This window comes from Anomaloglossus baeobatrachus, chromosome 3, assembly GCF_048569485.1.
Source record: "Anomaloglossus baeobatrachus isolate aAnoBae1 chromosome 3, aAnoBae1.hap1, whole genome shotgun sequence".
In the NCBI taxonomy this organism is placed as follows: Eukaryota; Metazoa; Chordata; class Amphibia; order Anura; family Aromobatidae; genus Anomaloglossus; species Anomaloglossus baeobatrachus.
This window is the reverse complement of record NC_134355.1, coordinates 697,679,078-697,704,539: the sequence shown is the minus strand read 5'-3', so window position 1 is coordinate 697,704,539 and position 25,462 is coordinate 697,679,078. Positions and strand designations below refer to the sequence as shown.

The window sequence follows — 25,462 nt, the reverse complement described above, 5'->3', positions numbered from 1 at the left end:
TAAACCAAAGGCCCAAATCCCTGCTCATCACATGCTGATGGAAAAAGAAGAATTCCCCACGTCACAGCATTTCCTATAGCCCGGGTGTTTTTCAGCCCCACAGCCAAAAAGACCAATGGCTCTGCATGCGTATTTGCTGCGTCGCAACTTTCTTCTCCAAATTATTAAGGCTTTTTTCATGCCTTACCACTCAGTTCTGCACATATGTGCAAAGGGTTTGCTTGGAAGAGGTGTGCATGTATTCATAAGCCCCCCGTCACCCTATAAACTCCTCCGATGATCTTCTACTATGGCAAAATGGTATCCGCACTTAAAAAAAAAAAAAAAAAAAGCGATCTACTTTTAGAAATCAGTTGCCATGTAACAATGCAACGTCACACCTGACTTTATGTGAAAGCCACCACAGGGTGTGGGAAGAAAGTAAAGGCAAGTCTACCATGCCAGGGGGATTAGCTCAAGTGGTAGAGCGCTCGCTTAGCATGCGAGAGGTAGCGGGATCGATGCCCGCATTCTCCAAAGCTGATTTTGTTTTTTTCACATGGTAGTCGAGAGTTTCTTTTTACCTCATGCTCAAGGCTCCAACAGCTAAAACTAGGAGGCTTTCAAGCATGAGCAAAACATGCCTTCGATAGCTCAGCTGGTAGAGCGGAGGACTGTAGCAGTAAATCAGCAATCCTTAGGTCGCTGGTTCAATTCCGGCTCGAAGGAATTTTTTGTGAATTCTATCGGATGGTTCATCCTCCTGGTCAACACAGCCCAGGTATGCTCCTTCTGTCCATCTACAACAGGTCTTTTAGAAAGGTTTCCTCCGTTGTACCCGAGGAGGTCAAAACAAAGGCAGAGAGCAACAGAGATTTACTTGTTGGGAGAGCAGCTCAGCTGAAAACCAACATGGAATCTTTTCCACCCATAACATGCGATGCCAGCAAAAGAGACCATGGTTCCTGGGAAAACACGGCTAAGCTCCTTCCCTCTATCGACAAAGAGCTCTTTTAGAAAGGTCTCTTCTGTAGTATCTAGGGAGTTCAAAAGGGAGGTAGCGAGCAAGCAACAGGGCTTTTTATTGGAAGAGCAGATTGAAAGCCAACGTGGAATCTTCTTCCCCCGTAGCATGCTACTCAAGCAAAAGTGGCCCACGTCCCTGGGTGGGCTTGAACCACCAACCTTTCGGTTAACAGCCGAACGCGCTAACCGATTGCGCCACAGAGACGCAGATGTCTGGCCTTTCCACGGGAACTCCCAGCCAGGCCAGGCGCAGGTTCCTCAGGGGAACCTTTGAACATAATATGACAAAAAGAAATCAGCAAAAACAAAGAGACAATTGCCGGTGCTCAGTAGAGCTCAAGTTGCCGACAATAAGATCCTGCTGTCGGATTCCATCCCATAGACACCCTCCCTTCTAGTCACTTTTCAAAAGTCAGTCGATAAGTACAATTCTCCTCAAGGTAGCAGCATCCAGCAGCAGAGTGGCGCAGCGGAAGCGTGCTGGGCCCATAACCCAGAGGTCGATGGATCGAAACCATCCTCTGCTATGAGATCATTTTCATAGAAGTCGCCAAGTCTCTTCTGTCAACACAAACGCGTTTCTGATCAAAAATATAAACCAAAGGCCCAAATCCCTGCTCATCACATGCTGATGGAAAAAGAAGAATTCCCCACGTCACAGCATTTCCTATAGCCCGGGTGTTTTTCAGCCCCACAGCCAAAAAGACCAATGGCTCTGCATGCGTATTTGCTGCGTCGCAACTTTCTTCTCCAAATTATTAAGGCTTTTTTCATGCCTTACCACTCAGTTCTGCACATATGTGCAAAGGGTTTGCTTGGAAGAGGTGTGCATGTATTCATAAGCCCCCCGTCACCCTATAAACTCCTCCGATGATCTTCTACTATGGCAAAATGGTATCCGCACTTAAAAAAAAAAAAAAAAAAAAAAAAAGCGATCTACTTTTAGAAATCAGTTGCCATGTAACAATGCAACGTCACACCTGACTTTATGTGAAAGCCACCACAGGGTGTGGGAAGAAAGTAAAGGCAAGTCTACCATGCCAGGGGGATTAGCTCAAGTGGTAGAGCGCTCGCTTAGCATGCGAGAGGTAGCGGGATCGATGCCCGCATTCTCCAAAGCTGATTTTGTTTTTTTCACATGGTAGTCGAGAGTTTCTTTTTACCTCATGCTCAAGGCTCCAACAGCTAAAACTAGGAGGCTTTCAAGCATGAGCAAAACATGCCTTCGATAGCTCAGCTGGTAGAGCGGAGGACTGTAGCAGTAAATCAGCAATCCTTAGGTCGCTGGTTCAATTCCGGCTCGAAGGAATTTTTTGTGAATTCTATCGGATGGTTCATCCTCCTGGTCAACACAGCCCAGGTATGCTCCTTCTGTCCATCTACAACAGGTCTTTTAGAAAGGTTTCCTCCGTTGTACCCGAGGAGGTCAAAACAAAGGCAGAGAGCAACAGAGATTTACTTGTTGGGAGAGCAGCTCAGCTGAAAACCAACATGGAATCTTTTCCACCCATAACATGCGATGCCAGCAAAAGAGACCATGGTTCCTGGGAAAACACGGCTAAGCTCCTTCCCTCTATCGACAAAGAGCTCTTTTAGAAAGGTCTCTTCTGTAGTATCTAGGGAGTTCAAAAGGGAGGTAGCGAGCAAGCAACAGGGCTTTTTATTGGAAGAGCAGATGAAAGCCAACGTGGAATCTTCTTCCCCCGTAGCATGCTACTCAAGCAAAAGTGGCCCACGTCCCTGGGTGGGCTTGAACCACCAACCTTTCGGTTAACAGCCGAACGCGCTAACCGATTGCGCCACAGAGACGCAGATGTCTGGCCTTTCCACGGGAACTCCCAGCCAGGCCAGGCGCAGGTTCCTCAGGGGAACCTTTGAACATAATATGACAAAAAGAAATCAGCAAAAACAAAGAGACAATTGCCGGTGCTCAGTAGAGCTCAAGTTGCCGACAATAAGATCCTGCTGTCGGATTCCATCCCATAGACACCCTCCCTTCTAGTCACTTTTCAAAAGTCAGTCGATAAGTACAATTCTCCTCAAGGTAGCAGCATCCAGCAGCAGAGTGGCGCAGCGGAAGCGTGCTGGGCCCATAACCCAGAGGTCGATGGATCGAAACCATCCTCTGCTATGAGATCATTTTCATAGAAGTCGCCAAGTCTCTTCTGTCAACACAAACGCGTTTCTGATCAAAAATATAAACCAAAGGCCCAAATCCCTGCTCATCACATGCTGATGGAAAAAGAAGAATTCCCCACGTCACAGCATTTCCTATAGCCCGGGTGTTTTTCAGCCCCACAGCCAAAAAGACCAATGGCTCTGCATGCGTATTTGCTGCGTCGCAACTTTCTTCTCCAAATTATTAAGGCTTTTTTCATGCCTTACCACTCAGTTCTGCACATATGTGCAAAGGGTTTGCTTGGAAGAGGTGTGCATGTATTCATAAGCCCCCCGTCACCCTATAAACTCCTCCGATGATCTTCTACTATGGCAAAATGGTATCCGCACTTAAAAAAAAAAAAAAAAAAAAAAAAGCGATCTACTTTTAGAAATCAGTTGCCATGTAACAATGCAACGTCACACCTGACTTTATGTGAAAGCCACCACAGGGTGTGGGAAGAAAGTAAAGGCAAGTCTACCATGCCAGGGGGATTAGCTCAAGTGGTAGAGCGCTCGCTTAGCATGCGAGAGGTAGCGGGATCGATGCCCGCATTCTCCAAAGCTGATTTTGTTTTTTTCACATGGTAGTCGAGAGTTTCTTTTTACCTCATGCTCAAGGCTCCAACAGCTAAAACTAGGAGGCTTTCAAGCATGAGCAAAACATGCCTTCGATAGCTCAGCTGGTAGAGCGGAGGACTGTAGCAGTAAATCAGCAATCCTTAGGTCGCTGGTTCAATTCCGGCTCGAAGGAATTTTTTGTGAATTCTATCGGATGGTTCATCCTCCTGGTCAACACAGCCCAGGTATGCTCCTTCTGTCCATCTACAACAGGTCTTTTAGAAAGGTTTCCTCCGTTGTACCCGAGGAGGTCAAAACAAAGGCAGAGAGCAACAGAGATTTACTTGTTGGGAGAGCAGCTCAGCTGAAAACCAACATGGAATCTTTTCCACCCATAACATGCGATGCCAGCAAAAGAGACCATGGTTCCTGGGAAAACACGGCTAAGCTCCTTCCCTCTATCGACAAAGAGCTCTTTTAGAAAGGTCTCTTCTGTAGTATCTAGGGAGTTCAAAAGGGAGGTAGCGAGCAAGCAACAGGGCTTTTTATTGGAAGAGCAGATGAAAGCCAACGTGGAATCTTCTTCCCCCGTAGCATGCTACTCAAGCAAAAGTGGCCCACGTCCCTGGGTGGGCTTGAACCACCAACCTTTCGGTTAACAGCCGAACGCGCTAACCGATTGCGCCACAGAGACGCAGATGTCTGGCCTTTCCACGGGAACTCCCAGCCAGGCCAGGCGCAGGTTCCTCAGGGGAACCTTTGAACATAATATGACAAAAAGAAATCAGCAAAAACAAAGAGACAATTGCCGGTGCTCAGTAGAGCTCAAGTTGCCGACAATAAGATCCTGCTGTCGGATTCCATCCCATAGACACCCTCCCTTCTAGTCACTTTTCAAAAGTCAGTCGATAAGTACAATTCTCCTCAAGGTAGCAGCATCCAGCAGCAGAGTGGCGCAGCGGAAGCGTGCTGGGCCCATAACCCAGAGGTCGATGGATCGAAACCATCCTCTGCTATGAGATCATTTTCATAGAAGTCGCCAAGTCTCTTCTGTCAACACAAACGCGTTTCTGATCAAAAATATAAACCAAAGGCCCAAATCCCTGCTCATCACATGCTGATGGAAAAAGAAGAATTCCCCACGTCACAGCATTTCCTATAGCCCGGGTGTTTTTCAGCCCCACAGCCAAAAAGACCAATGGCTCTGCATGCGTATTTGCTGCGTCGCAACTTTCTTCTCCAAATTATTAAGGCTTTTTTCATGCCTTACCACTCAGTTCTGCACATATGTGCAAAGGGTTTGCTTGGAAGAGGTGTGCATGTATTCATAAGCCCCCCGTCACCCTATAAACTCCTCCGATGATCTTCTACTATGGCAAAATGGTATCCGCACTTAAAAAAAAAAAAAAAAAAAGCGATCTACTTTTAGAAATCAGTTGCCATGTAACAATGCAACGTCACACCTGACTTTATGTGAAAGCCACCACAGGGTGTGGGAAGAAAGTAAAGGCAAGTCTACCATGCCAGGGGGATTAGCTCAAGTGGTAGAGCGCTCGCTTAGCATGCGAGAGGTAGCGGGATCGATGCCCGCATTCTCCAAAGCTGATTTTGTTTTTTTCACATGGTAGTCGAGAGTTTCTTTTTACCTCATGCTCAAGGCTCCAACAGCTAAAACTAGGAGGCTTTCAAGCATGAGCAAAACATGCCTTCGATAGCTCAGCTGGTAGAGCGGAGGACTGTAGCAGTAAATCAGCAATCCTTAGGTCGCTGGTTCAATTCCGGCTCGAAGGAATTTTTTGTGAATTCTATCGGATGGTTCATCCTCCTGGTCAACACAGCCCAGGTATGCTCCTTCTGTCCATCTACAACAGGTCTTTTAGAAAGGTTTCCTCCGTTGTACCCGAGGAGGTCAAAACAAAGGCAGAGAGCAACAGAGATTTACTTGTTGGGAGAGCAGCTCAGCTGAAAACCAACATGGAATCTTTTCCACCCATAACATGCGATGCCAGCAAAAGAGACCATGGTTCCTGGGAAAACACGGCTAAGCTCCTTCCCTCTATCGACAAAGAGCTCTTTTAGAAAGGTCTCTTCTGTAGTATCTAGGGAGTTCAAAAGGGAGGTAGCGAGCAAGCAACAGGGCTTTTTATTGGAAGAGCAGATGAAAGCCAACGTGGAATCTTCTTCCCCCGTAGCATGCTACTCAAGCAAAAGTGGCCCACGTCCCTGGGTGGGCTTGAACCACCAACCTTTCGGTTAACAGCCGAACGCGCTAACCGATTGCGCCACAGAGACGCAGATGTCTGGCCTTTCCACGGGAACTCCCAGCCAGGCCAGGCGCAGGTTCCTCAGGGGAACCTTTGAACATAATATGACAAAAAGAAATCAGCAAAAACAAAGAGACAATTGCCGGTGCTCAGTAGAGCTCAAGTTGCCGACAATAAGATCCTGCTGTCGGATTCCATCCCATAGACACCCTCCCTTCTAGTCACTTTTCAAAAGTCAGTCGATAAGTACAATTCTCCTCAAGGTAGCAGCATCCAGCAGCAGAGTGGCGCAGCGGAAGCGTGCTGGGCCCATAACCCAGAGGTCGATGGATCGAAACCATCCTCTGCTATGAGATCATTTTCATAGAAGTCGCCAAGTCTCTTCTGTCAACACAAACGCGTTTCTGATCAAAAATATAAACCAAAGGCCCAAATCCCTGCTCATCACATGCTGATGGAAAAAGAAGAATTCCCCACGTCACAGCATTTCCTATAGCCCGGGTGTTTTTCAGCCCCACAGCCAAAAAGACCAATGGCTCTGCATGCGTATTTGCTGCGTCGCAACTTTCTTCTCCAAATTATTAAGGCTTTTTTCATGCCTTACCACTCAGTTCTGCACATATGTGCAAAGGGTTTGCTTGGAAGAGGTGTGCATGTATTCATAAGCCCCCCGTCACCCTATAAACTCCTCCGATGATCTTCTACTATGGCAAAATGGTATCCGCACTTAAAAAAAAAAAAAAAAAAAAAAAAAGCGATCTACTTTTAGAAATCAGTTGCCATGTAACAATGCAACGTCACACCTGACTTTATGTGAAAGCCACCACAGGGTGTGGGAAGAAAGTAAAGGCAAGTCTACCATGCCAGGGGGATTAGCTCAAGTGGTAGAGCGCTCGCTTAGCATGCGAGAGGTAGCGGGATCGATGCCCGCATTCTCCAAAGCTGATTTTGTTTTTTTCACATGGTAGTCGAGAGTTTCTTTTTACCTCATGCTCAAGGCTCCAACAGCTAAAACTAGGAGGCTTTCAAGCATGAGCAAAACATGCCTTCGATAGCTCAGCTGGTAGAGCGGAGGACTGTAGCAGTAAATCAGCAATCCTTAGGTCGCTGGTTCAATTCCGGCTCGAAGGAATTTTTTGTGAATTCTATCGGATGGTTCATCCTCCTGGTCAACACAGCCCAGGTATGCTCCTTCTGTCCATCTACAACAGGTCTTTTAGAAAGGTTTCCTCCGTTGTACCCGAGGAGGTCAAAACAAAGGCAGAGAGCAACAGAGATTTACTTGTTGGGAGAGCAGCTCAGCTGAAAACCAACATGGAATCTTTTCCACCCATAACATGCGATGCCAGCAAAAGAGACCATGGTTCCTGGGAAAACACGGCTAAGCTCCTTCCCTCTATCGACAAAGAGCTCTTTTAGAAAGGTCTCTTCTGTAGTATCTAGGGAGTTCAAAAGGGAGGTAGCGAGCAAGCAACAGGGCTTTTTATTGGAAGAGCAGATGAAAGCCAACGTGGAATCTTCTTCCCCCGTAGCATGCTACTCAAGCAAAAGTGGCCCACGTCCCTGGGTGGGCTTGAACCACCAACCTTTCGGTTAACAGCCGAACGCGCTAACCGATTGCGCCACAGAGACGCAGATGTCTGGCCTTTCCACGGGAACTCCCAGCCAGGCCAGGCGCAGGTTCCTCAGGGGAACCTTTGAACATAATATGACAAAAAGAAATCAGCAAAAACAAAGAGACAATTGCCGGTGCTCAGTAGAGCTCAAGTTGCCGACAATAAGATCCTGCTGTCGGATTCCATCCCATAGACACCCTCCCTTCTAGTCACTTTTCAAAAGTCAGTCGATAAGTACAATTCTCCTCAAGGTAGCAGCATCCAGCAGCAGAGTGGCGCAGCGGAAGCGTGCTGGGCCCATAACCCAGAGGTCGATGGATCGAAACCATCCTCTGCTATGAGATCATTTTCATAGAAGTCGCCAAGTCTCTTCTGTCAACACAAACGCGTTTCTGATCAAAAATATAAACCAAAGGCCCAAATCCCTGCTCATCACATGCTGATGGAAAAAGAAGAATTCCCCACGTCACAGCATTTCCTATAGCCCGGGTGTTTTTCAGCCCCACAGCCAAAAAGACCAATGGCTCTGCATGCGTATTTGCTGCGTCGCAACTTTCTTCTCCAAATTATTAAGGCTTTTTTCATGCCTTACCACTCAGTTCTGCACATATGTGCAAAGGGTTTGCTTGGAAGAGGTGTGCATGTATTCATAAGCCCCCCGTCACCCTATAAACTCCTCCGATGATCTTCTACTATGGCAAAATGGTATCCGCACTTAAAAAAAAAAAAAAAAAAAAAGCGATCTACTTTTAGAAATCAGTTGCCATCCATGTAACAATGCAACGTCACACCTGACTTTATGTGAAAGCCACCACAGGGTGTGGGAAGAAAGTAAAGGCAAGTCTACCATGCCAGGGGGATTAGCTCAAGTGGTAGAGCGCTCGCTTAGCATGCGAGAGGTAGCGGGATCGATGCCCGCATTCTCCAAAGCTGATTTTGTTTTTTTCACATGGTAGTCGAGAGTTTCTTTTTACCTCATGCTCAAGGCTCCAACAGCTAAAACTAGGAGGCTTTCAAGCATGAGCAAAACATGCCTTCGATAGCTCAGCTGGTAGAGCGGAGGACTGTAGCAGTAAATCAGCAATCCTTAGGTCGCTGGTTCAATTCCGGCTCGAAGGAATTTTTTGTGAATTCTATCGGATGGTTCATCCTCCTGGTCAACACAGCCCAGGTATGCTCCTTCTGTCCATCTACAACAGGTCTTTTAGAAAGGTTTCCTCCGTTGTACCCGAGGAGGTCAAAACAAAGGCAGAGAGCAACAGAGATTTACTTGTTGGGAGAGCAGCTCAGCTGAAAACCAACATGGAATCTTTTCCACCCATAACATGCGATGCCAGCAAAAGAGACCATGGTTCCTGGGAAAACACGGCTAAGCTCCTTCCCTCTATCGACAAAGAGCTCTTTTAGAAAGGTCTCTTCTGTAGTATCTAGGGAGTTCAAAAGGGAGGTAGCGAGCAAGCAACAGGGCTTTTTATTGGAAGAGCAGATGAAAGCCAACGTGGAATCTTCTTCCCCCGTAGCATGCTACTCAAGCAAAAGTGGCCCACGTCCCTGGGTGGGCTTGAACCACCAACCTTTCGGTTAACAGCCGAACGCGCTAACCGATTGCGCCACAGAGACGCAGATGTCTGGCCTTTCCACGGGAACTCCCAGCCAGGCCAGGCGCAGGTTCCTCAGGGGAACCTTTGAACATAATATGACAAAAAGAAATCAGCAAAAACAAAGAGACAATTGCCGGTGCTCAGTAGAGCTCAAGTTGCCGACAATAAGATCCTGCTGTCGGATTCCATCCCATAGACACCCTCCCTTCTAGTCACTTTTCAAAAGTCAGTCGATAAGTACAATTCTCCTCAAGGTAGCAGCATCCAGCAGCAGAGTGGCGCAGCGGAAGCGTGCTGGGCCCATAACCCAGAGGTCGATGGATCGAAACCATCCTCTGCTATGAGATCATTTTCATAGAAGTCGCCAAATCTCTTCTGTCAACACAAACGCGTTTCTGATCAAAAATATAAACCAAAGGCCCAAATCCCTGCTCATCACATGCTGATGGAAAAAGAAGAATTCCCCACGTCACAGCATTTCCTATAGCCCGGGTGTTTTTCAGCCCCACAGCCAAAAAGACCAATGGCTCTGCATGCGTATTTGCTGCGTCGCAACTTTCTTCTCCAAATTATTAAGGCTTTTTTCATGCCTTACCACTCAGTTCTGCACATATGTGCAAAGGGTTTGCTTGGAAGAGGTGTGCATGTATTCATAAGCCCCCCGTCACCCTATAAACTCCTCCGATGATCTTCTACTATGGCAAAATGGTATCCGCACTTAAAAAAAAAAAAAAAAAAAAAAAAAAGCGATCTACTTTTAGAAATCAGTTGCCATGTAACAATGCAACGTCACACCTGACTTTATGTGAAAGCCACCACAGGGTGTGGGAAGAAAGTAAAGGCAAGTCTACCATGCCAGGGGGATTAGCTCAAGTGGTAGAGCGCTCGCTTAGCATGCGAGAGGTAGCGGGATCGATGCCCGCATTCTCCAAAGCTGATTTTGTTTTTTTCACATGGTAGTCGAGAGTTTCTTTTTACCTCATGCTCAAGGCTCCAACAGCTAAAACTAGGAGGCTTTCAAGCATGAGCAAAACATGCCTTCGATAGCTCAGCTGGTAGAGCGGAGGACTGTAGCAGTAAATCAGCAATCCTTAGGTCGCTGGTTCAATTCCGGCTCGAAGGAATTTTTTGTGAATTCTATCGGATGGTTCATCCTCCTGGTCAACACAGCCCAGGTATGCTCCTTCTGTCCATCTACAACAGGTCTTTTAGAAAGGTTTCCTCCGTTGTACCCGAGGAGGTCAAAACAAAGGCAGAGAGCAACAGAGATTTACTTGTTGGGAGAGCAGCTCAGCTGAAAACCAACATGGAATCTTTTCCACCCATAACATGCGATGCCAGCAAAAGAGACCATGGTTCCTGGGAAAACACGGCTAAGCTCCTTCCCTCTATCGACAAAGAGCTCTTTTAGAAAGGTCTCTTCTGTAGTATCTAGGGAGTTCAAAAGGGAGGTAGCGAGCAAGCAACAGGGCTTTTTATTGGAAGAGCAGATGAAAGCCAACGTGGAATCTTCTTCCCCCGTAGCATGCTACTCAAGCAAAAGTGGCCCACGTCCCTGGGTGGGCTTGAACCACCAACCTTTCGGTTAACAGCCGAACGCGCTAACCGATTGCGCCACAGAGACGCAGATGTCTGGCCTTTCCACGGGAACTCCCAGCCAGGCCAGGCGCAGGTTCCTCAGGGGAACCTTTGAACATAATATGACAAAAAGAAATCAGCAAAAACAAAGAGACAATTGCCGGTGCTCAGTAGAGCTCAAGTTGCCGACAATAAGATCCTGCTGTCGGATTCCATCCCATAGACACCCTCCCTTCTAGTCACTTTTCAAAAGTCAGTCGATAAGTACAATTCTCCTCAAGGTAGCAGCATCCAGCAGCAGAGTGGCGCAGCGGAAGCGTGCTGGGCCCATAACCCAGAGGTCGATGGATCGAAACCATCCTCTGCTATGAGATCATTTTCATAGAAGTCGCCAAGTCTCTTCTGTCAACACAAACGCGTTTCTGATCAAAAATATAAACCAAAGGCCCAAATCCCTGCTCATCACATGCTGATGGAAAAAGAAGAATTCCCCACGTCACAGCATTTCCTATAGCCCGGGTGTTTTTCAGCCCCACAGCCAAAAAGACCAATGGCTCTGCATGCGTATTTGCTGCGTCGCAACTTTCTTCTCCAAATTATTAAGGCTTTTTTCATGCCTTACCACTCAGTTCTGCACATATGTGCAAAGGGTTTGCTTGGAAGAGGTGTGCATGTATTCATAAGCCCCCCGTCACCCTATAAACTCCTCCGATGATCTTCTACTATGGCAAAATGGTATCCGCACTTAAAAAAAAAAAAAAAAAAAAAAAAAAAGCGATCTACTTTTAGAAATCAGTTGCCATGTAACAATGCAACGTCACACCTGACTTTATGTGAAAGCCACCACAGGGTGTGGGAAGAAAGTAAAGGCAAGTCTACCATGCCAGGGGGATTAGCTCAAGTGGTAGAGCGCTCGCTTAGCATGCGAGAGGTAGCGGGATCGATGCCCGCATTCTCCAAAGCTGATTTTGTTTTTTTCACATGGTAGTCGAGAGTTTCTTTTTACCTCATGCTCAAGGCTCCAACAGCTAAAACTAGGAGGCTTTCAAGCATGAGCAAAACATGCCTTCGATAGCTCAGCTGGTAGAGCGGAGGACTGTAGCAGTAAATCAGCAATCCTTAGGTCGCTGGTTCAATTCCGGCTCGAAGGAATTTTTTGTGAATTCTATCGGATGGTTCATCCTCCTGGTCAACACAGCCCAGGTATGCTCCTTCTGTCCATCTACAACAGGTCTTTTAGAAAGGTTTCCTCCGTTGTACCCGAGGAGGTCAAAACAAAGGCAGAGAGCAACAGAGATTTACTTGTTGGGAGAGCAGCTCAGCTGAAAACCAACATGGAATCTTTTCCACCCATAACATGCGATGCCAGCAAAAGAGACCATGGTTCCTGGGAAAACACGGCTAAGCTCCTTCCCTCTATCGACAAAGAGCTCTTTTAGAAAGGTCTCTTCTGTAGTATCTAGGGAGTTCAAAAGGGAGGTAGCGAGCAAGCAACAGGGCTTTTTATTGGAAGAGCAGATGAAAGCCAACGTGGAATCTTCTTCCCCCGTAGCATGCTACTCAAGCAAAAGTGGCCCACGTCCCTGGGTGGGCTTGAACCACCAACCTTTCGGTTAACAGCCGAACGCGCTAACCGATTGCGCCACAGAGACGCAGATGTCTGGCCTTTCCACGGGAACTCCCAGCCAGGCCAGGCGCAGGTTCCTCAGGGGAACCTTTGAACATAATATGACAAAAAGAAATCAGCAAAAACAAAGAGACAATTGCCGGTGCTCAGTAGAGCTCAAGTTGCCGACAATAAGATCCTGCTGTCGGATTCCATCCCATAGACACCCTCCCTTCTAGTCACTTTTCAAAAGTCAGTCGATAAGTACAATTCTCCTCAAGGTAGCAGCATCCAGCAGCAGAGTGGCGCAGCGGAAGCGTGCTGGGCCCATAACCCAGAGGTCGATGGATCGAAACCATCCTCTGCTATGAGATCATTTTCATAGAAGTCGCCAAATCTCTTCTGTCAACACAAACGCGTTTCTGATCAAAAATATAAACCAAAGGCCCAAATCCCTGCTCATCACATGCTGATGGAAAAAGAAGAATTCCCCACGTCACAGCATTTCCTATAGCCCGGGTGTTTTTCAGCCCCACAGCCAAAAAGACCAATGGCTCTGCATGCGTATTTGCTGCGTCGCAACTTTCTTCTCCAAATTATTAAGGCTTTTTTCATGCCTTACCACTCAGTTCTGCACATATGTGCAAAGGGTTTGCTTGGAAGAGGTGTGCATGTATTCATAAGCCCCCCGTCACCCTATAAACTCCTCCGATGATCTTCTACTATGGCAAAATGGTATCCGCACTTAAAAAAAAAAAAAAAAAAAAAAAAAAAGCGATCTACTTTTAGAAATCAGTTGCCATGTAACAATGCAACGTCACACCTGACTTTATGTGAAAGCCACCACAGGGTGTGGGAAGAAAGTAAAGGCAAGTCTACCATGCCAGGGGGATTAGCTCAAGTGGTAGAGCGCTCGCTTAGCATGCGAGAGGTAGCGGGATCGATGCCCGCATTCTCCAAAGCTGATTTTGTTTTTTTCACATGGTAGTCGAGAGTTTCTTTTTACCTCATGCTCAAGGCTCCAACAGCTAAAACTAGGAGGCTTTCAAGCATGAGCAAAACATGCCTTCGATAGCTCAGCTGGTAGAGCGGAGGACTGTAGCAGTAAATCAGCAATCCTTAGGTCGCTGGTTCAATTCCGGCTCGAAGGAATTTTTTGTGAATTCTATCGGATGGTTCATCCTCCTGGTCAACACAGCCCAGGTATGCTCCTTCTGTCCATCTACAACAGGTCTTTTAGAAAGGTTTCCTCCGTTGTACCCGAGGAGGTCAAAACAAAGGCAGAGAGCAACAGAGATTTACTTGTTGGGAGAGCAGCTCAGCTGAAAACCAACATGGAATCTTTTCCACCCATAACATGCGATGCCAGCAAAAGAGACCATGGTTCCTGGGAAAACACGGCTAAGCTCCTTCCCTCTATCGACAAAGAGCTCTTTTAGAAAGGTCTCTTCTGTAGTATCTAGGGAGTTCAAAAGGGAGGTAGCGAGCAAGCAACAGGGCTTTTTATTGGAAGAGCAGATGAAAGCCAATGTGGAATCTTCTTCCCCCGTAGCATGCTACTCAAGCAAAAGTGGCCCACGTCCCTGGGTGGGCTTGAACCACCAACCTTTCGGTTAACAGCCGAACGCGCTAACCGATTGCGCCACAGAGACGCAGATGTCTGGCCTTTCCACGGGAACTCCCAGCCAGGCCAGGCGCAGGTTCCTCAGGGGAACCTTTGAACATAATATGACAAAAAGAAATCAGCAAAAACAAAGAGACAATTGCCGGTGCTCAGTAGAGCTCAAGTTGCCGACAATAAGATCCTGCTGTCGGATTCCATCCCATAGACACCCTCCCTTCTAGTCACTTTTCAAAAGTCAGTCGATAAGTACAATTCTCCTCAAGGTAGCAGCATCCAGCAGCAGAGTGGCGCAGCGGAAGCGTGCTGGGCCCATAACCCAGAGGTCGATGGATCGAAACCATCCTCTGCTATGAGATCATTTTCATAGAAGTCGCCAAGTCTCTTCTGTCAACACAAACGCGTTTCTGATCAAAAATATAAACCAAAGGCCCAAATCCCTGCTCATCACATGCTGATGGAAAAAGAAGAATTCCCCACGTCACAGCATTTCCTATAGCCCGGGTGTTTTTCAGCCCCACAGCCAAAAAGACCAATGGCTCTGCATGCGTATTTGCTGCGTCGCAACTTTCTTCTCCAAATTATTAAGGCTTTTTTCATGCCTTACCACTCAGTTCTGCACATATGTGCAAAGGGTTTGCTTGGAAGAGGTGTGCATGTATTCATAAGCCCCCCGTCACCCTATAAACTCCTCCGATGATCTTCTACTATGGCAAAATGGTATCCGCACTTAAAAAAAAAAAAAAAAAAAAAAAAAGCGATCTACTTTTAGAAATCAGTTGCCATGTAACAATGCAACGTCACACCTGACTTTATGTGAAAGCCACCACAGGGTGTGGGAAGAAAGTAAAGGCAAGTCTACCATGCCAGGGGGATTAGCTCAAGTGGTAGAGCGCTCGCTTAGCATGCGAGAGGTAGCGGGATCGATGCCCGCATTCTCCAAAGCTGATTTTGTTTTTTTCACATGGTAGTCGAGAGTTTCTTTTTACCTCATGCTCAAGGCTCCAACAGCTAAAACTAGGAGGCTTTCAAGCATGAGCAAAACATGCCTTCGATAGCTCAGCTGGTAGAGCGGAGGACTGTAGCAGTAAATCAGCAATCCTTAGGTCGCTGGTTCAATTCCGGCTCGAAGGAATTTTTTGTGAATTCTATCGGATGGTTCATCCTCCTGGTCAACACAGCCCAGGTATGCTCCTTCTGTCCATCTACAACAGGTCTTTTAGAAAGGTTTCCTCCGTTGTACCCGAGGAGGTCAAAACAAAGGCAGAGAGCAACAGAGATTTACTTGTTGGGAGAGCAGCTCAGCTGAAAACCAACATGGAATCTTTTCCACCCATAACATGCGATGCCAGCAAAAGAGACCATGGTTCCTGGGAAAACACGGCTAAGCTCCTTCCCTCTATCGACAAAGAGCTCTTTTAGAAAGGTCTCTTCTGTAGTATCTAGGGAGTTCAAAAGGGAGGTAGCGAGCAAGCAACAGGGCTTTTTATTGGAAGAGCAGATGAAAGCCAACGTGGAATCTTCTTCCCCCGTAGCATGCTACTCAAGCAAAAGTGGCCCACGTCCCTGGGTGGGCTTGAACCACCAACCTTTCGGTTAACAGCCGAACGCGCTAACCGATTGCGCCACAGAGACGCAGATGTCTGGCCTTTCCACGGGAACTCCCAGCCAGGCCAGGCGCAGGTTCCTCAGGGGAACCTTTGAACATAATATGACAAAAAGAAATCAGCAAAAACAAAGAGACAATTGCCGGTGCTCAGTAGAGCTCAAGTTGCCGACAATAAGATCCTGCTGTCGGATTCCATCCCATAGACACCCTCCCTTCTAGTCACTTTTCAAAAGTCAGTCGATAAGTACAATTCTCCTCAAGGTAGCAGCATCCAGCAGCAGAGTGGCGCAGCGGAAGCGTGCTGGGCCCATAACCCAGAGGTCGATGGATCGAAACCATCCTCTGCTATGAGATCATTTTCATAGAAGTCGCCAAATCTCTTCTGTCAACACAAACGCGTTTCTGATCAAAAATATAAACCAAAGGCCCAAATCCCTGCTCATCACATGCTGATGGAAAAAGAAGAATTCCCCACGTCACAGCATTTCCTATAGCCCGGGTGTTTTTCAGCCCCACAGCCAAAAAGACCAATGGCTCTGCATGCGTATTTGCTGCGTCGCAACTTTCTTCTCCAAATTATTAAGGCTTTTTTCATGCCTTACCACTCAGTTCTGCACATATGTGCAAAGGGTTTGCTTGGAAGAGGTGTGCATGTATTCATAAGCCCCCCGTCACCCTATAAACTCCTCCGATGATCTTCTACTATGGCAAAATGGTATCCGCACTTAAAAAAAAAAAAAAAAAAAAAAAAAAGCGATCTACTTTTAGAAATCAGTTGCCATGTAACAATGCAACGTCACACCTGACTTTATGTGAAAGCCACCACAGGGTGTGGGAAGAAAGTAAAGGCAAGTCTACCATGCCAGGGGGATTAGCTCAAGTGGTAGAGCGCTCGCTTAGCATGCGAGAGGTAGCGGGATCGATGCCCGCATTCTCCAAAGCTGATTTTGTTTTTTTCACATGGTAGTCGAGAGTTTCTTTTTACCTCATGCTCAAGGCTCCAACAGCTAAAACTAGGAGGCTTTCAAGCATGAGCAAAACATGCCTTCGATAGCTCAGCTGGTAGAGCGGAGGACTGTAGCAGTAAATCAGCAATCCTTAGGTCGCTGGTTCAATTCCGGCTCGAAGGAATTTTTTGTGAATTCTATCGGATGGTTCATCCTCCTGGTCAACACAGCCCAGGTATGCTCCTTCTGTCCATCTACAACAGGTCTTTTAGAAAGGTTTCCTCCGTTGTACCCGAGGAGGTCAAAACAAAGGCAGAGAGCAACAGAGATTTACTTGTTGGGAGAGCAGCTCAGCTGAAAACCAACATGGAATCTTTTCCACCCATAACATGCGATGCCAGCAAAAGAGACCATGGTTCCTGGGAAAACACGGCTAAGCTCCTTCCCTCTATCGACAAAGAGCTCTTTTAGAAAGGTCTCTTCTGTAGTATCTAGGGAGTTCAAAAGGGAGGTAGCGAGCAAGCAACAGGGCTTTTTATTGGAAGAGCAGATGAAAGCCAATGTGGAATCTTCTTCCCCCGTAGCATGCTACTCAAGCAAAAGTGGCCCACGTCCCTGGGTGGGCTTGAACCACCAACCTTTCGGTTAACAGCCGAACGCGCTAACCGATTGCGCCACAGAGACGCAGATGTCTGGCCTTTCCACGGGAACTCCCAGCCAGGCCAGGCGCAGGTTCCTCAGGGGAACCTTTGAACATAATATGACAAAAAGAAATCAGCAAAAACAAAGAGACAATTGCCGGTGCTCAGTAGAGCTCAAGTTGCCGACAATAAGATCCTGCTGTCGGATTCCATCCCATAGACACCCTCCCTTCTAGTCACTTTTCAAAAGTCAGTCGATAAGTACAATTCTCCTCAAGGTAGCAGCATCCAGCAGCAGAGTGGCGCAGCGGAAGCGTGCTGGGCCCATAACCCAGAGGTCGATGGATCGAAACCATCCTCTGCTATGAGATCATTTTCATAGAAGTCGCCAAGTCTCTTCTGTCAACACAAACGCGTTTCTGATCAAAAATATAAACCAAAGGCCCAAATCCCTGCTCATCACATGCTGATGGAAAAAGAAGAATTCCCCACGTCACAGCATTTCCTATAGCCCGGGTGTTTTTCAGCCCCACAGCCAAAAAGACCAATGGCTCTGCATGCGTATTTGCTGCGTCGCAACTTTCTTCTCCAAATTATTAAGGCTTTTTTCATGCCTTACCACTCAGTTCTGCACATATGTGCAAAGGGTTTGCTTGGAAGAGGTGTGCATGTATTCATAAGCCCCCCGTCACCCTATAAACTCCTCCGATGATCTTCTACTATGGCAAAATGGTATCCGCACTTAAAAAAAAAAAAAAAAAAAAAAAAAAGCGATCTACTTTTAGAAATCAGTTGCCATGTAACAATGCAACGTCACACCTGACTTTATGTGAAAGCCACCACAGGGTGTGGGAAGAAAGTAAAGGCAAGTCTACCATGCCAGGGGGATTAGCTCAAGTGGTAGAGCGCTCGCTTAGCATGCGAGAGGTAGCGGGATCGATGCCCGCATTCTCCAAAGCTGATTTTGTTTTTTTCACATGGTAGTCGAGAGTTTCTTTTTACCTCATGCTCAAGGCTCCAACAGCTAAAACTAGGAGGCTTTCAAGCATGAGCAAAACATGCCTTCGATAGCTCAGCTGGTAGAGCGGAGGACTGTAGCAGTAAATCAGCAATCCTTAGGTCGCTGGTTCAATTCCGGCTCGAAGGAATTTTTTGTGAATTCTATCGGATGGTTCATCCTCCTGGTCAACACAGCCCAGGTATGCTCCTTCTGTCCATCTACAACAGGTCTTTTAGAAAGGTTTCCTCCGTTGTACCCGAGGAGGTCAAAACAAAGGCAGAGAGCAACAGAGATTTACTTGTTGGGAGAGCAGCTCAGCTGAAAACCAACATGGAATCTTTTCCACCCATAACATGCGATGCCAGCAAAAGAGACCATGGTTCCTGGGAAAACACGGCTAAGCTCCTTCCCTCTATCGACAAAGAGCTCTTTTAGAAAGGTCTCTTCTGTAGTATCTAGGGAGTTCAAAAGGGAGGTAGCGAGCAAGCAACAGGGCTTTTTATTGGAAGAGCAGATGAAAGCCAACGTGGAATCTTCTTCCCCCGTAGCATGCTACTCAAGCAAAAGTGGCCCACGTCCCTGGGTGGGCTTGAACCACCAACCTTTCGGTTAACAGCCGAACGCGCTAACCGATTGCGCCACAGAGACGCAGATGTCTGGCCTTTCCACGGGAACTCCCAGCCAGGCCAGGCGCAGGTTCCTCAGGGGAACCTTTGAACATAATATGACAAAAAGAAATCAGCAAAAACAAAGAGACAATTGCCGGTGCTCAGTAGAGCTCAAGTTGCCGACAATAAGATCCTGCTGTCGGATTCCATCCCATAGACACCCTCCCTTCTAGTCACTTTTCAAAAGTCAGTCGATAAGTACAATTCTCCTCAAGGTAGCAGCATCCAGCAGCAGAGTGGCGCAGCGGAAGCGTGCTGGGCCCATAACCCAGAGGTCGATGGATCGAAACCATCCTCTGCTATGAGATCATTTTCATAGAAGTCGCCAAATCTCTTCTGTCAACACAAACGCGTTTCTGATCAAAAATATAAACCAAAGGCCCAAATCCCTGCTCATCACATGCTGATGGAAAAAGAAGAATTCCCCACGTCACAGCATTTCCTATAGCCCGGGTGTTTTTCAGCCCCACAGCCAAAAAGACCAATGGCTCTGCATGCGTATTTGCTGCGTCGCAACTTTCTTCTCCAAATTATTAAGGCTTTTTTCATGCCTTACCACTCAGTTCTGCACATATGTGCAAAGGGTTTGCTTGGAAGAGGTGTGCATGTATTCATAAGCCCCCCGTCACCCTATAAACTCCTCCGATGATCTTCTACTATGGCAAAATGGTATCCGCACTTAAAAAAAAAAAAAAAAAAAAAAAAAAAGCGATCTACTTTTAGAAATCAGTTGCCATGTAACAATGCAACGTCACACCTGACTTTATGTGAAAGCCACCACAGGGTGTGGGAAGAAAGTAAAGGCAAGTCTACCATGCCAGGGGGATTAGCTCAAGTGGTAGAGCGCTCGCTTAGCATGCGAGAGGTAGCGGGATCGATGCCCGCATTCTCCAAAGCTGATTTTGTTTTTTTCACATGGTAGTCGAGAGTTTCTTTTTACCTCATGCTCAAGGCTCCAACAGCTAAAACTAGGAGGCTTTCAAGCATGAGCAAAACATGCCTTCGATAGCTCAGCTGGTAGAGCGGAGGACTGTAGCAGTAAATCAGCAATCCTTAGGTCGCTGGTTCAATTCCGGCTCGAAGGAATTTTTTGTGAATTCTATCGGATGGTTCATCCTCCTGGTCAACACAGCCCAGGTATGCTCCTTCTGTCCATCTACAACAGGTCTTTTAGAAAGGTTTCCTCCGTTGTACCCGAGGAGGTCAAAACAAAGGCAGAGAGCAACAGAGATTTACTTGTTGGGAGAGCAGCTCAGCTGAAAACCAACATGGAATCTTTTCCACCCATAACATGCGATGCCAGCAAAAGAGACCATGGTTCCTGGGAAAACACGGCTAAGCTCCTTCCCTCTATCGACAAAGAGCTCTTTTAGAAAGGTCTCTTCTGTAGTATCTAGGGAGTTCAAAAGGGAGGTAGCGAGCAAGCAACAGGGCTTTTTATTGGAAGAGCAGATGAAAGCCAACGTGGAATCTTCTTCCCCCGTAGCATGCTACTCAAGCAAAAGTGGCCCACGTCCCTGGGTGGGCTTGAACCACCAACCTTTCGGTTAACAGCCGAACGCGCTAACCGATTGCGCCACAGAGACGCAGATGTCTGGCCTTTCCACGGGAACTCCCAGCCAGGCCAGGCGCAGGTTCCTCAGGGGAACCTTTGAACATAATATGACAAAAAGAAATCAGCAAAAACAAAGAGACAATTGCCGGTGCTCAGTAGAGCTCAAGTTGCCGACAATAAGATCCTGCTGTCGGATTCCATCCCATAGACACCCTCCCTTCTAGTCACTTTTCAAAAGTCAGTCGATAAGTACAATTCTCCTCAAGGTAGCAGCATCCAGCAGCAGAGTGGCGCAGCGGAAGCGTGCTGGGCCCATAACCCAGAGGTCGATGGATCGAAACCATCCTCTGCTATGAGATCATTTTCATAGAAGTCGCCAAATCTCTTCTGTCAACACAAACGCGTTTCTGATCAAAAATATAAACCAAAGGCCCAAATCCCTGCTCATCACATGCTGATGGAAAAAGAAGAATTCCCCACGTCACAGCATTTCCTATAGCCCGGGTGTTTTTCAGCCCCACAGCCAAAAAGACCAATGGCTCTGCATGCGTATTTGCTGCGTCGCAACTTTCTTCTCCAAATTATTAAGGCTTTTTTCATGCCTTACCACTCAGTTCTGCACATATGTGCAAAGGGTTTGCTTGGAAGAGGTGTGCATGTATTCATAAGCCCCCCGTCACCCTATAAACTCCTCCGATGATCTTCTACTATGGCAAAATGGTATCCGCACTTAAAAAAAAAAAAAAAAAAAAAAAAAAGCGATCTACTTTTAGAAATCAGTTGCCATGTAACAATGCAACGTCACACCTGACTTTATGTGAAAGCCACCACAGGGTGTGGGAAGAAAGTAAAGGCAAGTCTACCATGCCAGGGGGATTAGCTCAAGTGGTAGAGCGCTCGCTTAGCATGCGAGAGGTAGCGGGATCGATGCCCGCATTCTCCAAAGCTGATTTTGTTTTTTTCACATGGTAGTCGAGAGTTTCTTTTTACCTCATGCTCAAGGCTCCAACAGCTAAAACTAGGAGGCTTTCAAGCATGAGCAAAACATGCCTTCGATAGCTCAGCTGGTAGAGCGGAGGACTGTAGCAGTAAATCAGCAATCCTTAGGTCGCTGGTTCAATTCCGGCTCGAAGGAATTTTTTGTGAATTCTATCGGATGGTTCATCCTCCTGGTCAACACAGCCCAGGTATGCTCCTTCTGTCCATCTACAACAGGTCTTTTAGAAAGGTTTCCTCCGTTGTACCCGAGGAGGTCAAAACAAAGGCAGAGAGCAACAGAGATTTACTTGTTGGGAGAGCAGCTCAGCTGAAAACCAACATGGAATCTTTTCCACCCATAACATGCGATGCCAGCAAAAGAGACCATGGTTCCTGGGAAAACACGGCTAAGCTCCTTCCCTCTATCGACAAAGAGCTCTTTTAGAAAGGTCTCTTCTGTAGTATCTAGGGAGTTCAAAAGGGAGGTAGCGAGCAAGCAACAGGGCTTTTTATTGGAAGAGCAGATGAAAGCCAACGTGGAATCTTCTTCCCCCGTAGCATGCTACTCAAGCAAAAGTGGCCCACGTCCCTGGGTGGGCTTGAACCACCAACCTTTCGGTTAACAGCCGAACGCGCTAACCGATTGCGCCACAGAGACGCAGATGTCTGGCCTTTCCACGGGAACTCCCAGCCAGGCCAGGCGCAGGTTCCTCAGGGGAACCTTTGAACATAATATGACAAAAAGAAATCAGCAAAAACAAAGAGACAATTGCCGGTGCTCAGTAGAGCTCAAGTTGCCGACAATAAGATCCTGCTGTCGGATTCCATCCCATAGACACCCTCCCTTCTAGTCACTTTTCAAAAGTCAGTCGATAAGTACAATTCTCCTCAAGGTAGCAGCATCCAGCAGCAGAGTGGCGCAGCGGAAGCGTGCTGGGCCCATAACCCAGAGGTCGATGGATCGAAACCATCCTCTGCTATGAGATCATTTTCATAGAAGTCGCCAAATCTCTTCTGTCAACACAAACGCGTTTCTGATCAAAAATATAAACCAAAGGCCCAAATCCCTGCTCATCACATGCTGATGGAAAAAGAAGAATTCCCCACGTCACAGCATTTCCTATAGCCCGGGTGTTTTTCAGCCCCACAGCCAAAAAGACCAATGGCTCTGCATGCGTATTTGCTGCGTCGCAACTTTCTTCTCCAAATTATTAAGGCTTTTTTCATGCCTTACCACTCAGTTCTGCACATATGTGCAAAGGGTTTGCTTGGAAGAGGTGTGCATGTATTCATAAGCCCCCCGTCACCCTATAAACTCCTCCGATGATCTTCTACTATGGCAAAATGGTATCCGCACTTAAAAAAAAAAAAAAAAAAAAAAAAAAGCGATCTACTTTTAGAAATCAGTTGCCATGTAACAATGCAACGTCACACCTGACTTTATGTGAAAGCCACCACAGGGTGTGGGAAGAAAGTAAAGGCAAGTCTACCATGCCAGGGGGATTAGCTCAAGTGGTAGAGCGCTCGCTTAGCATGCGAGAGGTAGCGGGATCGATGCCCGCATTCTCCAAAGCTGATTTTGTTTTTTTCACATGGTAGTCGAGAGTTTCTTTTTACCTCATGCTCAAGGCTCCAACAGCTAAAACTAGGAGGCTTTCAAGCATGAGCAAAACATGCCTTCGATAGCTCAGCTGGTAGAGCGGAGGACTGTAGCAGTAAATCAGCAATCCTTAGGTCGCTGGTTCAATTCCGGCTCGAAGGAATTTTTTGTGAATTCTATCGGATGGTTCATCCTCCTGGTCAACACAGCCCAGGTATGCTCCTTCTGTCCATCTACAACAGGTCTTTTAGAAAGGTTTCCTCCGTTGTACCCGAGGAGGTCAAAACAAAGGCAGAGAGCAACAGAGATTTACTTGTTGGGAGAGCAGCTCAGCTGAAAACCAACATGGAATCTTTTCCACCCATAACATGCGATGCCAGCAAAAGAGACCATGGTTCCTGGGAAAACACGGCTAAGCTCCTTCCCTCTATCGACAAAGAGCTCTTTTAGAAAGGTCTCTTCTGTAGTATCTAGGGAGTTCAAAAGGGAGGTAGCGAGCAAGCAACAGGGCTTTTTATTGGAAGAGCAGATGAAAGCCAACGTGGAATCTTCTTCCCCCGTAGCATGCTACTCAAGCAAAAGTGGCCCACGTCCCTGGGTGGGCTTGAACCACCAACCTTTCGGTTAACAGCCGAACGCGCTAACCGATTGCGCCACAGAGACGCAGATGTCTGGCCTTTCCACGGGAACTCCCAGCCAGGCCAGGCGCAGGTTCCTCAGGGGAACCTTTGAACATAATATGACAAAAAGAAATCAGCAAAAACAAAGAGACAATTGCCGGTGCTCAGTAGAGCTCAAGTTGCCGACAATAAGATCCTGCTGTCGGATTCCATCCCATAGACACCCTCCCTTCTAGTCACTTTTCAAAAGTCAGTCGATAAGTACAATTCTCCTCAAGGTAGCAGCATCCAGCAGCAGAGTGGCGCAGCGGAAGCGTGCTGGGCCCATAACCCAGAGGTCGATGGATCGAAACCATCCTCTGCTATGAGATCATTTTCATAGAAGTCGCCAAATCTCTTCTGTCAACACAAACGCGTTTCTGATCAAAAATATAAACCAAAGGCCCAAATCCCTGCTCATCACATGCTGATGGAAAAAGAAGAATTCCCCACGTCACAGCATTTCCTATAGCCCGGGTGTTTTTCAGCCCCACAGCCAAAAAGACCAATGGCTCTGCATGCGTATTTGCTGCGTCGCAACTTTCTTCTCCAAATTATTAAGGCTTTTTTCATGCCTTACCACTCAGTTCTGCACATATGTGCAAAGGGTTTGCTTGGAAGAGGTGTGCATGTATTCATAAGCCCCCCGTCACCCTATAAACTCCTCCGATGATCTTCTACTATGGCAAAATGGTATCCGCACTTAAAAAAAAAAAAAAAAAAAAAAAAAAGCGATCTACTTTTAGAAATCAGTTGCCATGTAACAATGCAACGTCACACCTGACTTTATGTGAAAGCCACCACAGGGTGTGGGAAGAAAGTAAAGGCAAGTCTACCATGCCAGGGGGATTAGCTCAAGTGGTAGAGCGCTCGCTTAGCATGCGAGAGGTAGCGGGATCGATGCCCGCATTCTCCAAAGCTGATTTTGTTTTTTTCACATGGTAGTCGAGAGTTTCTTTTTACCTCATGCTCAAGGCTCCAACAGCTAAAACTAGGAGGCTTTCAAGCATGAGCAAAACATGCCTTCGATAGCTCAGCTGGTAGAGCGGAGGACTGTAGCAGTAAATCAGCAATCCTTAGGTCGCTGGTTCAATTCCGGCTCGAAGGAATTTTTTGTGAATTCTATCGGATGGTTCATCCTCCTGGTCAACACAGCCCAGGTATGCTCCTTCTGTCCATCTACAACAGGTCTTTTAGAAAGGTTTCCTCCGTTGTACCCGAGGAGGTCAAAACAAAGGCAGAGAGCAACAGAGATTTACTTGTTGGGAGAGCAGCTCAGCTGAAAACCAACATGGAATCTTTTCCACCCATAACATGCGATGCCAGCAAAAGAGACCATGGTTCCTGGGAAAACACGGCTAAGCTCCTTCCCTCTATCGACAAAGAGCTCTTTTAGAAAGGTCTCTTCTGTAGTATCTAGGGAGTTCAAAAGGGAGGTAGCGAGCAAGCAACAGGGCTTTTTATTGGAAGAGCAGATGAAAGCCAACGTGGAATCTTCTTCCCCCGTAGCATGCTACTCAAGCAAAAGTGGCCCACGTCCCTGGGTGGGCTTGAACCACCAACCTTTCGGTTAACAGCCGAACGCGCTAACCGATTGCGCCACAGAGACGCAGATGTCTGGCCTTTCCACGGGAACTCCCAGCCAGGCCAGGCGCAGGTTCCTCAGGGGAACCTTTGAACATAATATGACAAAAAGAAATCAGCAAAAACAAAGAGACAATTGCCGGTGCTCAGTAGAGCTCAAGTTGCCGACAATAAGATCCTGCTGTCGGATTCCATCCCATAGACACCCTCCC

The 25,462-nt window shown here is 47.0% G+C and overlaps 48 non-coding genes across 48 annotated transcripts; 32 read left to right on the top strand and 16 right to left on the bottom strand.

Moving 5' to 3' along the window:
- Positions 1-443: 443 nt before the first annotated feature.
- TRNAA-AGC (transfer RNA alanine (anticodon AGC)) lies at positions 444-516 on the top strand. Its single transcript has one exon. It is a non-coding gene; the product is annotated as a tRNA-Ala (tRNA).
- A 106-nt stretch (positions 517-622) lies between these two features.
- Positions 623-708, top strand: TRNAY-GUA (transfer RNA tyrosine (anticodon GUA)). The gene is given in 2 exon segments: positions 623-659; positions 673-708. It is a non-coding gene; the product is annotated as a tRNA-Tyr (tRNA).
- A 428-nt stretch (positions 709-1,136) lies between these two features.
- TRNAN-GUU (transfer RNA asparagine (anticodon GUU)) lies at positions 1,137-1,210 on the bottom strand. The gene has a single exon. It is a non-coding gene; the product is annotated as a tRNA-Asn (tRNA).
- An 838-nt stretch (positions 1,211-2,048) lies between these two features.
- TRNAA-AGC (transfer RNA alanine (anticodon AGC)) lies at positions 2,049-2,121 on the top strand. The gene has a single exon. It is a non-coding gene; the product is annotated as a tRNA-Ala (tRNA).
- A 106-nt stretch (positions 2,122-2,227) lies between these two features.
- On the top strand, positions 2,228-2,313 carry TRNAY-GUA (transfer RNA tyrosine (anticodon GUA)). Its single transcript is given in 2 exon segments — positions 2,228-2,264; positions 2,278-2,313. It is a non-coding gene; the product is annotated as a tRNA-Tyr (tRNA).
- A 427-nt stretch (positions 2,314-2,740) lies between these two features.
- On the bottom strand, positions 2,741-2,814 carry TRNAN-GUU (transfer RNA asparagine (anticodon GUU)). The gene has a single exon. It is a non-coding gene; the product is annotated as a tRNA-Asn (tRNA).
- Positions 2,815-3,651: 837 nt separating this feature from the next.
- Positions 3,652-3,724, top strand: TRNAA-AGC (transfer RNA alanine (anticodon AGC)). The gene has a single exon. It is a non-coding gene; the product is annotated as a tRNA-Ala (tRNA).
- Positions 3,725-3,830: 106 nt separating this feature from the next.
- TRNAY-GUA (transfer RNA tyrosine (anticodon GUA)) lies at positions 3,831-3,916 on the top strand. The gene is given in 2 exon segments: positions 3,831-3,867; positions 3,881-3,916. It is a non-coding gene; the product is annotated as a tRNA-Tyr (tRNA).
- Positions 3,917-4,343: 427 nt separating this feature from the next.
- Positions 4,344-4,417, bottom strand: TRNAN-GUU (transfer RNA asparagine (anticodon GUU)). Its single transcript has one exon. It is a non-coding gene; the product is annotated as a tRNA-Asn (tRNA).
- An 832-nt stretch (positions 4,418-5,249) lies between these two features.
- On the top strand, positions 5,250-5,322 carry TRNAA-AGC (transfer RNA alanine (anticodon AGC)). The gene has a single exon. It is a non-coding gene; the product is annotated as a tRNA-Ala (tRNA).
- Positions 5,323-5,428: 106 nt separating this feature from the next.
- On the top strand, positions 5,429-5,514 carry TRNAY-GUA (transfer RNA tyrosine (anticodon GUA)). The gene is given in 2 exon segments: positions 5,429-5,465; positions 5,479-5,514. It is a non-coding gene; the product is annotated as a tRNA-Tyr (tRNA).
- Positions 5,515-5,941: 427 nt separating this feature from the next.
- Positions 5,942-6,015, bottom strand: TRNAN-GUU (transfer RNA asparagine (anticodon GUU)). The gene has a single exon. It is a non-coding gene; the product is annotated as a tRNA-Asn (tRNA).
- An 838-nt stretch (positions 6,016-6,853) lies between these two features.
- On the top strand, positions 6,854-6,926 carry TRNAA-AGC (transfer RNA alanine (anticodon AGC)). The gene has a single exon. It is a non-coding gene; the product is annotated as a tRNA-Ala (tRNA).
- A 106-nt stretch (positions 6,927-7,032) lies between these two features.
- TRNAY-GUA (transfer RNA tyrosine (anticodon GUA)) lies at positions 7,033-7,118 on the top strand. Its single transcript is given in 2 exon segments — positions 7,033-7,069; positions 7,083-7,118. It is a non-coding gene; the product is annotated as a tRNA-Tyr (tRNA).
- Positions 7,119-7,545: 427 nt separating this feature from the next.
- Positions 7,546-7,619, bottom strand: TRNAN-GUU (transfer RNA asparagine (anticodon GUU)). Its single transcript has one exon. It is a non-coding gene; the product is annotated as a tRNA-Asn (tRNA).
- Positions 7,620-8,457: 838 nt separating this feature from the next.
- On the top strand, positions 8,458-8,530 carry TRNAA-AGC (transfer RNA alanine (anticodon AGC)). The gene has a single exon. It is a non-coding gene; the product is annotated as a tRNA-Ala (tRNA).
- A 106-nt stretch (positions 8,531-8,636) lies between these two features.
- On the top strand, positions 8,637-8,722 carry TRNAY-GUA (transfer RNA tyrosine (anticodon GUA)). Its single transcript is given in 2 exon segments — positions 8,637-8,673; positions 8,687-8,722. It is a non-coding gene; the product is annotated as a tRNA-Tyr (tRNA).
- Positions 8,723-9,149: 427 nt separating this feature from the next.
- On the bottom strand, positions 9,150-9,223 carry TRNAN-GUU (transfer RNA asparagine (anticodon GUU)). The gene has a single exon. It is a non-coding gene; the product is annotated as a tRNA-Asn (tRNA).
- Positions 9,224-10,062: 839 nt separating this feature from the next.
- On the top strand, positions 10,063-10,135 carry TRNAA-AGC (transfer RNA alanine (anticodon AGC)). The gene has a single exon. It is a non-coding gene; the product is annotated as a tRNA-Ala (tRNA).
- Positions 10,136-10,241: 106 nt separating this feature from the next.
- On the top strand, positions 10,242-10,327 carry TRNAY-GUA (transfer RNA tyrosine (anticodon GUA)). Its single transcript is given in 2 exon segments — positions 10,242-10,278; positions 10,292-10,327. It is a non-coding gene; the product is annotated as a tRNA-Tyr (tRNA).
- A 427-nt stretch (positions 10,328-10,754) lies between these two features.
- On the bottom strand, positions 10,755-10,828 carry TRNAN-GUU (transfer RNA asparagine (anticodon GUU)). The gene has a single exon. It is a non-coding gene; the product is annotated as a tRNA-Asn (tRNA).
- An 840-nt stretch (positions 10,829-11,668) lies between these two features.
- TRNAA-AGC (transfer RNA alanine (anticodon AGC)) lies at positions 11,669-11,741 on the top strand. The gene has a single exon. It is a non-coding gene; the product is annotated as a tRNA-Ala (tRNA).
- Positions 11,742-11,847: 106 nt separating this feature from the next.
- Positions 11,848-11,933, top strand: TRNAY-GUA (transfer RNA tyrosine (anticodon GUA)). Its single transcript is given in 2 exon segments — positions 11,848-11,884; positions 11,898-11,933. It is a non-coding gene; the product is annotated as a tRNA-Tyr (tRNA).
- Positions 11,934-12,360: 427 nt separating this feature from the next.
- TRNAN-GUU (transfer RNA asparagine (anticodon GUU)) lies at positions 12,361-12,434 on the bottom strand. The gene has a single exon. It is a non-coding gene; the product is annotated as a tRNA-Asn (tRNA).
- Positions 12,435-13,274: 840 nt separating this feature from the next.
- TRNAA-AGC (transfer RNA alanine (anticodon AGC)) lies at positions 13,275-13,347 on the top strand. Its single transcript has one exon. It is a non-coding gene; the product is annotated as a tRNA-Ala (tRNA).
- A 106-nt stretch (positions 13,348-13,453) lies between these two features.
- On the top strand, positions 13,454-13,539 carry TRNAY-GUA (transfer RNA tyrosine (anticodon GUA)). The gene is given in 2 exon segments: positions 13,454-13,490; positions 13,504-13,539. It is a non-coding gene; the product is annotated as a tRNA-Tyr (tRNA).
- Positions 13,540-13,966: 427 nt separating this feature from the next.
- Positions 13,967-14,040, bottom strand: TRNAN-GUU (transfer RNA asparagine (anticodon GUU)). Its single transcript has one exon. It is a non-coding gene; the product is annotated as a tRNA-Asn (tRNA).
- Positions 14,041-14,878: 838 nt separating this feature from the next.
- Positions 14,879-14,951, top strand: TRNAA-AGC (transfer RNA alanine (anticodon AGC)). Its single transcript has one exon. It is a non-coding gene; the product is annotated as a tRNA-Ala (tRNA).
- Positions 14,952-15,057: 106 nt separating this feature from the next.
- Positions 15,058-15,143, top strand: TRNAY-GUA (transfer RNA tyrosine (anticodon GUA)). The gene is given in 2 exon segments: positions 15,058-15,094; positions 15,108-15,143. It is a non-coding gene; the product is annotated as a tRNA-Tyr (tRNA).
- Positions 15,144-15,570: 427 nt separating this feature from the next.
- Positions 15,571-15,644, bottom strand: TRNAN-GUU (transfer RNA asparagine (anticodon GUU)). The gene has a single exon. It is a non-coding gene; the product is annotated as a tRNA-Asn (tRNA).
- Positions 15,645-16,483: 839 nt separating this feature from the next.
- Positions 16,484-16,556, top strand: TRNAA-AGC (transfer RNA alanine (anticodon AGC)). The gene has a single exon. It is a non-coding gene; the product is annotated as a tRNA-Ala (tRNA).
- Positions 16,557-16,662: 106 nt separating this feature from the next.
- On the top strand, positions 16,663-16,748 carry TRNAY-GUA (transfer RNA tyrosine (anticodon GUA)). The gene is given in 2 exon segments: positions 16,663-16,699; positions 16,713-16,748. It is a non-coding gene; the product is annotated as a tRNA-Tyr (tRNA).
- A 427-nt stretch (positions 16,749-17,175) lies between these two features.
- TRNAN-GUU (transfer RNA asparagine (anticodon GUU)) lies at positions 17,176-17,249 on the bottom strand. The gene has a single exon. It is a non-coding gene; the product is annotated as a tRNA-Asn (tRNA).
- An 839-nt stretch (positions 17,250-18,088) lies between these two features.
- TRNAA-AGC (transfer RNA alanine (anticodon AGC)) lies at positions 18,089-18,161 on the top strand. Its single transcript has one exon. It is a non-coding gene; the product is annotated as a tRNA-Ala (tRNA).
- Positions 18,162-18,267: 106 nt separating this feature from the next.
- On the top strand, positions 18,268-18,353 carry TRNAY-GUA (transfer RNA tyrosine (anticodon GUA)). Its single transcript is given in 2 exon segments — positions 18,268-18,304; positions 18,318-18,353. It is a non-coding gene; the product is annotated as a tRNA-Tyr (tRNA).
- A 427-nt stretch (positions 18,354-18,780) lies between these two features.
- Positions 18,781-18,854, bottom strand: TRNAN-GUU (transfer RNA asparagine (anticodon GUU)). The gene has a single exon. It is a non-coding gene; the product is annotated as a tRNA-Asn (tRNA).
- An 840-nt stretch (positions 18,855-19,694) lies between these two features.
- Positions 19,695-19,767, top strand: TRNAA-AGC (transfer RNA alanine (anticodon AGC)). Its single transcript has one exon. It is a non-coding gene; the product is annotated as a tRNA-Ala (tRNA).
- A 106-nt stretch (positions 19,768-19,873) lies between these two features.
- TRNAY-GUA (transfer RNA tyrosine (anticodon GUA)) lies at positions 19,874-19,959 on the top strand. Its single transcript is given in 2 exon segments — positions 19,874-19,910; positions 19,924-19,959. It is a non-coding gene; the product is annotated as a tRNA-Tyr (tRNA).
- A 427-nt stretch (positions 19,960-20,386) lies between these two features.
- Positions 20,387-20,460, bottom strand: TRNAN-GUU (transfer RNA asparagine (anticodon GUU)). The gene has a single exon. It is a non-coding gene; the product is annotated as a tRNA-Asn (tRNA).
- An 839-nt stretch (positions 20,461-21,299) lies between these two features.
- TRNAA-AGC (transfer RNA alanine (anticodon AGC)) lies at positions 21,300-21,372 on the top strand. The gene has a single exon. It is a non-coding gene; the product is annotated as a tRNA-Ala (tRNA).
- A 106-nt stretch (positions 21,373-21,478) lies between these two features.
- Positions 21,479-21,564, top strand: TRNAY-GUA (transfer RNA tyrosine (anticodon GUA)). The gene is given in 2 exon segments: positions 21,479-21,515; positions 21,529-21,564. It is a non-coding gene; the product is annotated as a tRNA-Tyr (tRNA).
- A 427-nt stretch (positions 21,565-21,991) lies between these two features.
- Positions 21,992-22,065, bottom strand: TRNAN-GUU (transfer RNA asparagine (anticodon GUU)). The gene has a single exon. It is a non-coding gene; the product is annotated as a tRNA-Asn (tRNA).
- An 839-nt stretch (positions 22,066-22,904) lies between these two features.
- On the top strand, positions 22,905-22,977 carry TRNAA-AGC (transfer RNA alanine (anticodon AGC)). Its single transcript has one exon. It is a non-coding gene; the product is annotated as a tRNA-Ala (tRNA).
- Positions 22,978-23,083: 106 nt separating this feature from the next.
- TRNAY-GUA (transfer RNA tyrosine (anticodon GUA)) lies at positions 23,084-23,169 on the top strand. Its single transcript is given in 2 exon segments — positions 23,084-23,120; positions 23,134-23,169. It is a non-coding gene; the product is annotated as a tRNA-Tyr (tRNA).
- Positions 23,170-23,596: 427 nt separating this feature from the next.
- Positions 23,597-23,670, bottom strand: TRNAN-GUU (transfer RNA asparagine (anticodon GUU)). Its single transcript has one exon. It is a non-coding gene; the product is annotated as a tRNA-Asn (tRNA).
- Positions 23,671-24,509: 839 nt separating this feature from the next.
- Positions 24,510-24,582, top strand: TRNAA-AGC (transfer RNA alanine (anticodon AGC)). Its single transcript has one exon. It is a non-coding gene; the product is annotated as a tRNA-Ala (tRNA).
- A 106-nt stretch (positions 24,583-24,688) lies between these two features.
- TRNAY-GUA (transfer RNA tyrosine (anticodon GUA)) lies at positions 24,689-24,774 on the top strand. Its single transcript is given in 2 exon segments — positions 24,689-24,725; positions 24,739-24,774. It is a non-coding gene; the product is annotated as a tRNA-Tyr (tRNA).
- Positions 24,775-25,201: 427 nt separating this feature from the next.
- TRNAN-GUU (transfer RNA asparagine (anticodon GUU)) lies at positions 25,202-25,275 on the bottom strand. Its single transcript has one exon. It is a non-coding gene; the product is annotated as a tRNA-Asn (tRNA).
- Between the last annotated feature and the right edge of the window lie 187 nt (positions 25,276-25,462).